The sequence below is a fragment of the Hipposideros armiger genome, unplaced genomic scaffold, assembly GCF_001890085.2.
Source record: "Hipposideros armiger isolate ML-2016 unplaced genomic scaffold, ASM189008v1 scaffold_225, whole genome shotgun sequence".
In the NCBI taxonomy this organism is placed as follows: Eukaryota; Metazoa; Chordata; class Mammalia; order Chiroptera; family Hipposideridae; genus Hipposideros; species Hipposideros armiger.
In genome coordinates, this window is record NW_017731575.1 from 2265718 (window position 1) to 2280689 (window position 14972).

At 40.5% G+C, this 14972-nt stretch overlaps 1 pseudogene; it reads right to left on the minus strand.

Annotated features, from left to right (window-relative positions):
* Positions 1-1135: 1135 nt before the first annotated feature.
* Positions 1136-14972, minus strand: part of LOC109389218 (60S ribosomal protein L31 pseudogene) — a 34936-nt pseudogene continuing 21099 nt past the window's right edge.

Sequence of the window (14972 nt, forward strand, 5' to 3'; positions counted from 1 at the left end):
ATTCAATGAGTTTCTTTTCTATCAAGCAAAAGCATCAACAAACCAGGAAACAAATGAAGGCAATAGTTTAGTAAAATAACCATAAAGGAACATGATGATGTAGACTGAGCTAACATGGATGGGAAGGCCCCATGGGGAGATGAAGTTGTTGAGTTGAAACCCAAATGCTAACAAAAAGCCAGTTGTTGGGAATCTAGGAAGATGAATTCTGCCTGTTTCTTAGTCATGATATTTACTCATATTATTGCATAGAGTGTGTCCCCTCATAACTGGTGTCTCAGAAAACTCACGTGATGCCAAGCAGGGATCTTAAAGCTCAGGCAAAGCAAGAACACTTACCTTTTACTTACCAGAAGGGCAACCCTAGGCATTATTTCTCAGCTGAGGGCACATTTAATCACCACATGTTCTGCAAATCTTCCAAATTGTATAGATAAAGCCATCTAAATTGCTGACTTTCAAGAGCACACACTTCTTCCTTTATCATAGAAATGCCCATATTCCCTGATGAATTTGCAACTTCAAGGATTCATCATTCATTTTAGTTTGCAATTATTTTCTTCAGTTCTCCTAAACAACCAGGTACTTGCAAAGTAGGCTTGCATTATGTCATTAGATAACTAACATCATTGCTACATGAGCAATTTGAAGCTCAAGAAAAAAATGCAGCAGTACAGATTTCACTGTTCAGGCAGCACACTCACTGTGCCGGCCAGATTTAGAAATGATTACTTTAGCTTTTGGCTTACAAGAAAAGACTTCATATCACCTATTAATTTTTAAAATGTTTTCTTAAGTCCCTTTTAGCCTTGAAGGCTAACCCAAAAGCCAGGTTAAAAAAAATGAATTATTATAATATGGTTTTGTTTAAAGGCATGAAAGTTTAGCATTGCTTTTTCCCCATGTCACATCTGGACACCTCCATTATGGTTACTTAGGTGTCTGATGGTTTGTCAGAAAGCTAGCCATAACTTAGGCGGAAAACTGGACTCTATTAAAAAAACATTAAAAGCTGAGAGGGAGGCAAGTTGATGGGGCATGGCTTCCAGCAATAAGGAAGCAAGAGTGCATGCTGCAGCTTAGAAATAGAAAGTGATGTCCTCATAAAAACATGGCTCGAGGCTGGTGTGCCACTAGAAATTCTTCTGTCAGTTTAGAATATTTAGCTCTAAGGGATTTCGACTTTCAAATGTATCTTTGGATGCAAAATAGGCTGCACAGGAGGAGATAGCATTGAGGACGGGAAAGAAGCATTTGCTCCCAATTATGATCAGTTTACGCTAAACTGAAAAATTTTTTTTCAGATAGACTATTTGATCAGAAATTGTGCAAGTGGGTTAGATGAGCTATTTCTCTGACATCAAGTGATCCACTAGCCTTCTTTTGTAACTAGAAAACGTTGCTTATAACCAATAGAGCTAAAAACAATATTAAAAGCCTCAGCACTACTGGTTATCAAGGGAAACTTTCAGCCTAATTGGAAAGCACAAAGCTTCAGGCATCTAAAATTTTTGGTTTCGGGCTCTTGCAGGGCATTCCAATGCAGTATTTCCAATCAATAACGTGATGCTATGCACAACACCATCGCGAGGCTTATTAAGTCCCTCGAGTTTTGTATTTGACTTGTTAAACTGTAAAAAGAGTTAGAGAAACAAACAGAAAAAAAAGATCTTGGTCCCTAGCTGCCAAAATATAAAATAATCAAATAAACAAACTCCAGTGCTCAAAGAAAAGTGAAAAGGGGCAACATGGAAAATATGTACAGGCGTATTTTCATGCACAAAACATGAGCATCTTGGGTGACCTTCCTTAGTGGGATCTATCCTTCTGGGTCATCTCTCCAGGCAGATTAAATTATATGTTAAGATTGAGTTATGACGATGTAGGTGCCCCCACTAAAGCCAATAAACATGAGGCTTTTTTCCACAACGAGTTGTAATATTTTTCAGCCCAACGTAGCTACGAAGCGGTGGGTTATGGATGCCAAAGTTACGGCATCCCAAGGAGGATAAGTACAGTCAATTCTTAGGAGCTGTACCTGTCAGCTGTACCTGAATACGTCACGGTTTTCTTACCAATCTCCTTGCACAAAATCTAAGAGCAGAATCTTCATACTCCAGAGACTCTTGATGTTTGTGGAATCGTGTGCACCAGAGTACTTCCTTTGAAATCATCAGGGAGTGTTGAAAAAGGAATAAGACCAGAGCAAGGTCTTCACTGGTTTTTTTGTTTGTGTTTGTTTGTTTGTTTTTGTTTAGTTGGTTTTTTGGGCAGTTTTATGACTTTATTCGACAATCAGCAGTTAGTCTTCATCCATATTAACTGTAGGAACTGTAGGTTTTTGAAAGTGGTGACAGGTACGTAGGTAACCAACATACAGAGCTTATTTGGTGAGTCTTCATCCTCATTACGCTTTCTGGACAACCGCACCGGGATGTGGTATGGGACATTCCTTATTCCTTTGACCCACACAGTTTGGTTGAGTCTGGTGTCAATGCACACACCTGGGGTTCTCATCTCCTTCATGGCAAATTTCCAGATCTCTTTGAGTGCCTGAGGGGCACACTTCTTGAAACCCACTCCATGGATGCGCTTGTGAATGTTGATGGTGTATGCTCTGGTCACTACCTCATTGATGAAAGAACAGCCCTTCGTCTTCTGACCACCCTTCTTTGCGGGAGCCATCCTGCTGGGCCCAAGTTGGAAAGGAAGAGCGCGAGGTATTGTGGGAGAGGGCTTCCCTGGGTTTTGAATTTTCCTTTTCCCACAAAGATTCACCAAGCCGCCTTCATCCGTCTGAAAAGGAACATAAGAGACATTAGCAGTTGAGAGAGAGGTAAGGAACTGAAGAAGTTGGAGCACCTGCTTCTGCCCTTTGGTGTGAAACATCGACCTCTGGAGCCAGAAGAAAAAAAACCTCCTTTGTGTCTAGGGGAAGAGAGAGACAGACCTCAATTTGAACCGAAAGACAAAATTTACTCACATTTTAATATCGCTGAAATCAGAACACATCTTACAAAAGCTGTTTGTGTCATTGCCTGTACACAGCATAAGACTTGTGGAATGGCTCAGAAGGGAATCCTAGAGATAACAGTGGAGCAATCTCTTCGGAAATGCTACATCACCAGTGCTCTCCGTGGCACAGAAGATGAGCAGTGCAGCGAACCGTGACCATCACTGACTCCAAGTTGGAGGATAATTCCTCAGAGTCACACTCTGAATGTGAAGTATTATAAATACCTTAACCGACTTATTTCACTTATAGTTTTATTTTTACATATGCATATGAGGCATATACAAGAGAAATCAATGCTAACATAAGTTCAAGAACCTTTCCAATAAGTATGTAATAAAAATTCTAAGGCATAAAAAAATCACTGTGCAACACTTGTGGATATATTTTTTCTTTTCTTGTGGTACGTAAAATCATGATGGGTCTTACAACCGATGATATCTAAAATTCACTGAAATACAAAATTTGTGTGACCTAGAATATTTTACTTAATAGCTCTGAACTTTGAATTTCTCTTATGAAAATGGAGAGTCATAATAACCCCCACATCTTAGAGATGGGGGCTAACAGGGCTACAGATTACATTGTCTGTCCCCAACCAATGGCAGTGGATACCATCCTGTAGATATTTATCTATTTCAACCAGCCCACAATATAAATACAATAAACAAACTTGTTTTCTTATCCCAGTGTGTTTTCCTTTGTTTGTTTAACTTGTTAACTCTGTACCAAGTAAAATAAAAAACACCAGTAAGGCCTTAATGACAAATGTAATTTTGGTGATCTTCTGTGAAGTGGATGAAATGGCGTGATTATTTGGATGCAGTGTTCTAATGATAGAGCGATAGTGGCATCAAATCAGATTTTTTAAAATGCCACTCCAGGAGAATAGAAAAGAATACATCCATCTCAAAGTAGGTAAAGAGAATTGTTTTTAAAATTTTTTATTTTATGTCAACTGTAATTGAAGTTTTATTTTATTTTATTTATTTTTTAATTGAATTTATTGAGGTAATATCAGTTAATAACATTATATAAATTTCAGGTGTACAACTTTATAATACAATACCTGTATGCTCCATTGTGTGTTCATCACCCAAAGTCTAATATCCTTCCATCACCATATATTTGACTCCCTTTACCCTCTGAGTCCTGTCCCCAACCCCTTTCCCTTGTGGTAACCACCATTCTGTTGTATCTATGAGCTTGTTTGTTTGTTTTGTTTTGTAACACAAAAAAATGACAATAAGAGAATGAGCCAACTAAAATGCTAAAATGTTTTTAAGTTAAAAACCTGAGCAATAGTTTTCTCTCATTCTAAAAGTCTCCATTAAAAAAAAAAAGAAATGAGCAAATGAGCAATCTTCAACCTAAACTAAAAAATTTTAAACTATTGATAGCTTTTTAAAAACATTTTATTTTCACATCCTTTTTCCTCTTTGAAAAAATTTTTTTTTCTTTTTTAGCTGAGCCATCCTGCCACCTGTTGGCAGCTCAGCGGCAGCTCAGCTCAGGCCGGGAATCAAACCGGCAACTTTGTTGCTCAGAGCTCGCACTCTTGAGCAAGCTCTTAACCAACTAAGTCACTTGACTGGCCCCTGAAAATCCATTTTTAAGTGAATGTTTTTTTGTCAGTGAATTAACAGAGAACCTATGGGCTTCCAGTGCTATTTTCTTTCTTTCCTTATTAGTATTTTCCTGTATGAATCCTTAGCAAGATACTGTGAAGATCTTCTTTCTGCTTGGTTGAGATCACCATGGTGGAGTCATAATACAGAAAAGAACAACTTAGCCAATTTATGCCTTAACAAAATTGCAACATTGCTCTTTTAAAGGGCTAGATGGCTTTTCAGAGAGATAGAAAGCAAGCAAAATAGAGAATATCAGGACAAATCAGCAATAGTTAATGTATTCTTCAATGTATGGCATTTGCTACCAAATTATAATCTCATAATTTTAGGTCAATGTACACCTCAAAGAAAGAAAACAATCTGTTTTTAACACCCAGGGGAAAAAGACAATATACAATATAACATCAAGAGAAAATAATTATACATGATAGAGACCCATGGAAAAGTGAATTGATTAAGGAAGCCGTTGGACATCAGTATATTCAGCCTAAATCCATGGTCTTTCTTTTTCAGGGGTCCTGATGCCCCTATCCTGAGAATGAGGTTTGGAACAGGCAATATCGTAAGACTCTAATTTAGGTCTTATGTTACACACCTCACAGCCTCTCATGGTATATTTCCTGGCATTTGTGGACTGACTATAAGAATGAATCGATGGAAGAATGAATGAATGAGATGAGATGAGTGGCAATATTCTCAAAACCCCAGAAGTCCAGGACAAGAACTGGTTTACAACAGGCTGCTCAGGATCAGCTGTTCTGAGATCATTGATGGTCCCAGGACCAGGGACATCTGGTTGACTTTCGGGTGTAGAAGCAGGGTCCTGCCCATGTCTGCAATAGATTATATACTGGATCCGCGTGGTTCAAGATCTCTAGAACATTCTCAGGCCCTAAGAACTCCAAGGAAGTCCTGAATATTTTGTACATATTTGAAATAGACTGAAAGATGGAAAGAAACCTTCAGGCTGGTTTGGGGCTGAGCTGTTCTGCTGGACTAGGAAGTAGTGACACGCATTTCTAGGAAGAACAATGACATTTGTAAAGGCTCAGAATCAAATGCAGAGGTTGGGTTTTCAGCTTACTTAGAGATTTAAAGAATGAGTCAAGTCTGAATGTAGTGAATGAAGACAGGCAGTTAGGAAGATAAGAGGAAAGAAAGCCTAAGAGTGATAAACACACTGTCACTTCCACTTGAAAGGAAATTAGGAGCAACTATCACACTTCTAAAACAGGAAATGAAAAGACAGGAAGGAATAAAGGAGGGCAGGGAGGGAGGAGATGGGAGGGAGAGTCCCCCACAGAATGAAGAAGATTGTTCAAGAAGCAACCTATCATAAATTTTGCTACCCAAGGGCAAGTACCCTGAAGTCCCTTCACCCCTTTCCCAAACCTCAACAGCTCAAGTTGTATGTGTCTCATAGGGGGAAGTAACCTACAAAAACTAAAAAGAAATATATTATGTTTCAAAGCCTAATCACCCCCCAAAGACTCTTATTTTAAATATTATGGAAACATATATACACTTGGTCACTGAACAGTCACATGAGTTGTTAAAACAATAATAGTAACTAGAACAACAAAGATACTCTGGGGTTTTTCCTATGAAGCATTCTAGGTGCTGTAAGGGGAGGTGATATCACTGATGCCTTGGAAATGACTCCTTCTTAATACAGTTTGTGTCGGTGTCAGCTAGTGAGGAGGAGAGAATTCATTCAGTCTCACATAACGTGTGGAAGTCTGAGTGTGGGAGCTGCAGTGGGCAGCTAAATCACCACAAGAACTAGGTTTGATATTATAATTGAGGGAGACTCCCAAGAAAAAAGTCTGTAACCGTGAACTTGAGGGAAAAGGGCAAAATCCAGAAATAAGAAGAAAATGGTTAACAGCAAGCTGAAGGGTACAGAGAGGCTCAACCCTCAGAATTAGCTGGGGGCTAGTTAAGACACCACGCAGAGGTGCTCAAGGTCTCCGTGCCTCCCAGCACAAAACCAAAGTGTGAAAGAGGGAGGTAAATTGGAGACTGTTGAACAGAAAAGTGTGTAGATTTATGAAAGCAGCCTTTAAAAACTGCACACTTTATCAGAAACTAATGAAAGAATCTTCTCCCCCTTTCCCACTATTCCTTTACCATCGCTAATCAAAAGAACTGACAAATAAAAGAAAAGATCTTAAAAATCTGAAGGAGGACAGAAAAAGACAGACAGGGAGGGTTTGATGAGGGGGAGAAGAAAATTCTACATTTGAAGACAGACTCCTACAAGTGAGACTGGGGGCAAGAGTTTCCAATTAGAGGGAAGGGTGAAAATGGCAGCGAAGATATGAAATATCATATTTGTGTTTGTTCTGTACTGAAAATGAGGATTTTCCTACCTCAAGGAAAATTTTCACAGAAAGCAAAATGAATTGTGAGCGTGGATGGGGGCTCTCTATATGTTCACCAAGCAACCCAAACGGGGCTGTTCCGCCTACCATTGCTATCACTGATTGGAAGCCCAACCCCTACACTACAGCTATAAAGAGGCTCAGCGGTGACATTCATGGGTCCTTCACTCCAGACTAAAGCATTCACCGTTTGGACTAAAGACCTAACCAAAACCTGAACACATACACCTACAAAGGTGTCTCCATTTTGTCAGAAGCTACTATAGTTCTCCTTCCTTTGATGTTTCTTCCCTGCTCACTCCATGACATGCTGAGAAATCTGAAAAATTTCATCTCTGCCCTTACTACCACCCAAGGAGGCCTTAGATTGCCTCTAAGGTTAACAACTCTGAACAACTATGCCTGATTTTAAATGACCTGCCTTAGCGCTCCTTAGAGCTCCCCTCCCACAATTCTCCAGTGTAAATCTCTCAACCCCATGCTGACATGCTTGGATCACACCGTCTAGTTCTCATCTGCTCTCCTGGCTCCTCTCAACCTGTCCAAATACCACATGTCTTTTAAGAGTCACCTTTTTTTTTACATGTTTATTGAAATATATTGCACAGACCACATAGTTCACTCATTTAAAGTGTGCAGGTCAGTGGCATTTAGTACATTCACCATGTTGTGCAACCATCACCACCATCTAATTCCAGGATATTTTCATCACCCCGAAAAGAAACCTCAAATTCATTAGCATTCATTCGTCTTCCCTCCACCACCCACCCCATCCTCTGGCAACCATGAATCTACTTTTAGTTCTAAAAATTGGGTTGATTCCACTTTTTGGCTATTATGAATAATGTTTGCTATGAATATCTGTGTACAAGCTTTGTGTTTATATATGTTCTCATTTCTCTTGGAGCGGGACAGCTGGATCATATGGTAACTCCACGTTTAATATTTTGAGGACTTGCCAGACTATTTTCCAAAATGGCTGCACCATTTTACATTCCCATGAGCAATGTCTGAGGATTCCAATTTTTCCATATCCTTGACAATACTTGTTATTGTCTAAGATTCACTTTTAACGAGAAACATTCACATAGCCAATTTGTTGATCTTTTATTGTGTGCCAGCACATGTACTTAATGCTCTGTATATGTTATCTTGTTTAATCTTTATAATATCCTGAGAAGCAAATATCATTTTCTTCTTTTTGCATGTGAGGTAATCAAGGATTAGAATTTAGTGACTGAACAAAAATACTGGAGTGGGGCCGCACCCCCATCTGTCTGCCTCCAAATCCCACTATCAAATACTACCCTAGGTAATCTCCCAAGATGCCTTTCCAGGCCAACCTCGGCCCCTAAGATTGTTTCTTCTTCTAAAATGAGCCCTAGTTAGTAATGATTTGCGTACCAACTGGTCTTGTTCTCTGGTTGTTTCCTGTCTAAAACATTGTTTTCCCAACTAGACAAGTAAACACTGTTGGCAGGAAATCATCTTCCTCCATTTTGTACTGGGGAAATAAAACACTTAATGAGTTCACAACATTTTTGAGAATTTAACATGTTTGCTTTCTTTTCTCTGAGATTTGGGGGATTAGCTAAAGACACATGATTTCCCTTGCAGCTTGTTTTCAGGATGTTTGAGTGAAGTAAGAAAGAATAAACCATGACAATGCTTACACACAAACCCTCATAACCCTTAAAAACCTCTAGAAATTTGTGTTTCAGAGAGTGTTATTTGGGTTTTTTTTAAAGCAAGACTTTATAAAAGCCTTGGCTTTTCCTTTGCAACCCAAGATACACACACACACACACACACACACACACACACACACACACACACACACCATGCATACACATATATACACGTACATATGTGCATAGGCATAAGCATTTTTTTGCATGTGTATTAAATACCAGGAGCTTTATATATATATTTCTCTTGCATCTAACACCACCACAAAGTAGGTATTATTACCCCCATTTTATACATAAACAAACTGATGCTCACAAATTCATTTGATCAAGGTCACACAGCTGGTAAAAGACAGAACTAACTTTGGCACTTAAGCTGATGTTCTTTTCACTACACTGCACTACTTCTCTCAGATGTCCAAGAAGGAGCCATGTAGCTTGGCCATGGGACTCCATTAGTTTGTCCTCTTATTTTCTTCTACCACCTACCCTGTGACCACCACTACCTGTGCCACACAGTCCACTCAGTGTAATCTAGCCCTGCACTCCTATCACTATTCCCTCTGTATCCAAACATCCTGATCAAACCCCAGACATTTACATAAAAGTATTCTGGAGTAAGAAGCAGGTGCAGTTTGAGTTCATGGGCCTGGGTCTTTAAGTTTTGAAATGATATGCTAGGACTGGATGGTTTTCAACTAAACTCTTAAATACATGCTTGGCCTCAATGGATTCCAAAATGTTACCCAATAAATCCTGTGTGTGGGTGGGGGGAGGGCACTAATAGGTTCCACAAATTAAAATGGAGTCCGCTTGATCATGCTCTCATTACTCTATCTCCTAGACAAATGCGAATGAGCATCACCAAAAGAGCCTTCAACTAAATCTACATAGCTTGGTTTTAAATCTAGTGTGACATCAGTCACCTAATCTCCTTGGGCCTCTGTTTCTTATACTATTTAAAAAATCTATTTGATTGAATTACATGATCCCTAAATCTCCCTTTAAATATGAAATTATATGATTCTTTAATAACGAGGAAGGGATTTCTCTGGGAGGAAGAGGCCTGAGAACAGGGTAATGTGCCTGGAGTCTACAGATGTACTTCAAGGGGACAAGAACCTCTTGGGGGAAATATGGACATTTTTGCAAGTTCATATTGGAAGAGAGAGGATTCATGGTTCCCTTGCACTCTCAACAGAATTAGTGACCTCCCAAATTTGCCAACTACTATTAATTGCTCTAGATTGGAACTGGAAAGTGGTTGTGGAGAATCATTTCCTACAGAGGACTGAATTCAGATAAAGGTCAATCTCAAGGTCCCCTCCTTACCTCTTACAAAGTAGTACAATACAAAATATTTAGACAAAACATACAGACTTAGCTGGGCTCTCTAAAGGTTCCTCCTCTAAGACATTGAACAAGTTAGGCCAGTGTTTCTCAGTGTGTCATGAGGCTCACCTGCATCAAAATGGCCCTAAGTGACAGTTTCAGGTGCAGATTTTCACCATCACACACCAGCCTTGCTCGGTGAGCCTTTCCAAGACCAGGGTCCAGGAAATCCACAGGGGATTTTTACCTACATTCTAGATGATCATTCTTCATTTGTGAATGAATGTTAGAGATTCATATACCACCCATACTCCTTTGTGTGTCATCCTAAAGAAAGTCTAGATTTGTCTTTAAACGCTATAATTATTTCTTGGATGTGTTGATCTCTATAGATAAATGAAAGATTAGATCTGAGAGCCAATTAAACATACAAATTCAGAGAAGTACAAAAATAATACTATTGGTGTCTTCTAGAGAGACTTCTAATTTGAAAACAGCTTAATTATGGAAGTTTAAATGGGATCAAACTTCAGGACTGATGTTTTGTTGTGGAGGCATAATATTCTGTGTTATCTTGTTATTAAAGGAGAAGGTGCCTCTGCAGAAAAAAGCCACTGATGCACACACTACATGTGTACTGGTCCTTGCACCACCACTCAACATGAGGACAAAGAGGAATAGCTGGATGTTTTAAAAACAGAAAATACAAAATGAAAGGTAATAAACAGGTGTGTTTTAAACAGAATCATATAGGTACAATGAGTCTTCATTTTAAGCAAATGGACTCTTGAATTTGAGGAGATCTTAGGGGTGTGTGTGTGTGTGTGTGTGTGTGTGTGTGTGTGTGTGTGTGTTTAGCATTTCCTTGCTTTTTTGTTTTAATTGTAGTAAAATACACATACCACAGAATTTACAATTTTAACCATTGCTAAGTGTACAGTTCAGTGGCATTAAGTCCATTCACATCATTCTCCAACCATCACCATCGATCTCTAGAACTCTTTCATCTTCCCAGACTGAAATTCCATATCCCGGAAATATTAACTCCCCATTTCCTCCTCTCCCCAGCTCCTGACAAGAACCATGTAACTTTCCTTCTGTCTCTATGAATTCGACAACTCTGGGTACTTCATATAAGTGGAATCATACAATATTTATCCTCTTGCTTCTGGTTTCTCTCATTTAGCATAATATCTTCAAGGTTCATCCATGCTTAGCATGTATCCATTTAATTCCGCTTTAAGGCTGATTAATATTCCATTGTATGTATACCACATTCTGTGTATCTGTTCATCCAACAATGGACATTTGGGTGTTTCTACCTTTTGGCTATTATGAATAATGCTGCTGTGAACTTTGGTATACAAACAAACACCTGATTGAGTCCCTGCTCTCAATTCTTCTGGGTAGGAATCTGGGTAGATTTTAGAGTAAGTTCTCCAGGAACTTGGAAACCTATGACAAAACAAACAAACAAACAGTGCTAATACCAAACTCATAAAATCACCAAATCCCAAAGTTACTTATTCCTCCCCTTACCTACCTGTTAACAATCTCGGTCTTTTTTTCCTTTCAGTTGTTTTTCTAATGTGTCCTTTCCTTCATATTCATTCACTTATCACTTCATAAACAAGTATTTATTGGGCATCAACTGCATTGTTAGGCACTGGAGACACTTATGAGAAAAAGCAGATATAGTTCCTACTTTATGAAAACAAATAGCAATCAAATAATAAACAAATGCACAATTGCAAACTGATTATACTCTAAAGGAAAAGTCCAGAGAACTATGAGTACTTACAACACAGAGCACTGAGCTGGTCTTGAGGGGAAATAAGGCTTCTGTGAGGAAGTGATATTTGAGCTGAAGGATATATCAGCAGGGGTAACTAGGATAGAAGAGGGAAAGAGCATTCTTTGTACAGGAGTTGCCTCCTGTGCAAAGGTCCTGGGCAGTGAGCTGAGTGGTAGGGGCTAAAGGAGACCCGGAATATTAGGGGCAACCCAGAGTGGGAAGAGAGAAGCCTCTTGTTGGTGCAGAGGAAGAAGGGCCAGATCAAGCAGGGCCTTGAGAAATTTTGATCTTTACTCCAAGAAAATATTATGGAGATTTGTTTATTTACTGAGAGACTTCTGAGGGCCAAGCCCTTTCTATCAACAAGAGAAGTCTATGTCATCAGAAAGCCTAGGAAGAGGAGAGACTCTCCTGTGGGGAGCGTCTTTCCTGAGTGTAAAGGGAAGAAGCAACCTCCCTGCATAATAGCAAAGGCTGTGGGGATAGTGGTTGACTGGTTTGTTTTCAGTATTAGAAGCTGCGTGTAGTCATACTCTTAAAACTTCTCTTGTTATTGTCCAGACAACTAACTACTATAGCTGTGAACATGGAATTTAGAATTCCACATCAGCCAGTCTTTTTGTTGACTACCAAGGACATGTGGAATTAAGCAAGCCAAGGGTAATCAATTCTGATGCTTTAGGCTATTAGACCACCGGTGGGGCTTGGGAGAGAGATTTCCTCTCTATATAAAATGGTACAATTGGCTTTCTGTATGAGGGGCTCGCCTCTCCCTCACCCTGAAGTATTTATTACATCGTGGCCTCTGCCAGAGGCAAGGTACCTGACTACCCAGTTCAGGGTCCAATTCAGTTTGGGAAATCTTAGATTCATTAAAAAATAATGGAATTTGTTTGCACTTGTAGAAACCATTTCCTTTTCTTTCTTCGAAAGGAAATGAGCATTTCTCTACCTTAATTCATATGAAATTGCACACCGAGGCACTGGCAGAGAAAAGAAAACTGGGAGAACCTGACAAGTTTAAAGTGTTAGACCTCTGCAGGATTTTTCTGTGATTTGATGCATGATGTATGTAACTGGGTGGGGAGGTGCAAGCTTTCATCTTTTAAAAATTTCCATTTTAACTGAAGCTGAAGTTGGGTATAGTCATTACAAAGAGAAAGAGCAATGGTTTCCTTTGGATAGTAGCTGTTCTGTGTACACAGCTTGCCCCAGGGAGGCAGTGTCAGCACTCCCATTAGGTTTTCCTAGTCTAATTAGGAAACATACACAGTCAGTTTCTCTGAAATTAAGAGCCAGCCAATTAGGCTGTGGAGAAGTTCCTCTAGAACTTGTTTTCCTGGGGTAACACCTTTCCCTTTATTTATCACCAACACAGTATTAGGGGAGGCTCTGAGAGAAGAAAGATGTGATGTAAGATTAAAAATGGGGATAGAGGGCCGGCCGAGTGGCGCGATGGTTAAGAACTGGCTTGGGACGCCACAGGACCCCGGTTCGGATCCCACATATGAGGGCCAGTGACACTGCCCTCTACAGCTAAGATGCTGAACAACAGCTCAACCTGGAGCTGGGCTGCCGTGAGTCGCCAGCAGGGGCGTAGGCTGCAGCCCCTGTGGCAGTGGGTTGCCATGGGCTACCGTATGTAGCCAGCAGCCAGCATGACCGGCCAGCAGCCACAGTGAGCGGCCGTCCAGAAGCCGGCGACTGAAATGCCTCACCCAGGAAGAGCGCAATGATGGTGCCAACTTGGGCCAGTGAAGCAACGTCCTCCACAACTAGACTGAAGAACAAAACGACAGCAACTTGTCTATTCCCCTTCCCCCAATTCCCCAGCACTGTTCCCATCCCCCAATTCCCCAATAAAAATCTTAAAAAAATAAAAAATAAAAAATAAAAATGGGGATAGAATATGAGTGGGCTATCTGAAGAATGGAGACCTTATGTTCTGCCCTCTCAATTCCTATCTATGTCCATTCAGCCTCCAGACGTCCCTGTGTTGGACCCTGGGAGCGAAGGCAAGTTACAGGGATTATGCCCCAGCACAGTGTGGCAGGAGTCTTTATCAGCACAGCAACATGGGGAAGATATTTTCTTTCTCTTATTTTTTAAAGGCGGCAACTTTTTTTTTTAACTTTGTTGGGGAACAGTGTGTTTTTCCCAGGACCCATCAGCTCCAAGTCAAGATGTCCTTCAGTCTTAGTTGTGGAGGGTCAATCTTAGATGTGGAGGGCACAGCTCAGCTCCAAGTCTAATCGCCGGGGGGCGCAGCCCTCCATCCTATGCGGGAGTTGAATTGAAGGCTGCTAAGAGCACGCGCTCTAACCAACTGAGCCATCTGGCTGCCAATCGGCAGCTCAGCGGCAGCTCAGCTCAAGGTGCCATGTTCAATCTAGTTGCGGGGAGCGCGGCCCACCATCCCATGCAGGAGTTGAACCGGCAACCTTCTTGTTAAGAAAACGCACTGTAACCACTTGAGCCATCTGGCCACACACCGGCAGCTCAGCGGCAACTCAGATCAAGTCTTGTCTTCAATCTAGTTGCAGAGGGCACAGCTCACTGGTCCATGTGGGAATCAAACCAGCAACCCTGTTGCTCAGAGCTCGTGCTCTAATGAACTGAGCCACCTGGCAACCCCAGGAAGATACTTTCTAATACTTGCCCGCCTACCTGTCTCCTTTATTGTTTCAAAAAATGAGGGTGGGCATGCGCAATAGGAAACCTCAACCACACCATTAATAGTTTCTCTTTCTTCAGGGCAAAGTAACCCCTTTCCTGCTCACCCACAGGATACAACAGTCTTACTGAAGATTCCAAAGATAGCTGCACCTGTTTGATGTATCTGAGGTGTGGGTTTGAATAACCCAACAATATATCAGAGCAAATAAACTCTTCCCAGGAACCAGGCTCTATGTATAGAGATCATCACAGAAACTCAGCAGACCTTACAAGGGGATGATATCAGAACAACCACAAGAGTCAAAGTCTTCAGAGAAAGAGAAAAAAGGAGGAGGCGGAAGAAGGGGGGGAAGAAGTCACCTTCCTGTTTCATCCTTCAAACTAGGAGCTTGACATACTATGGATTAAAAAAAGTTGGTTGACTTGATTTCTCTTGTTTGACTTACAGAATAT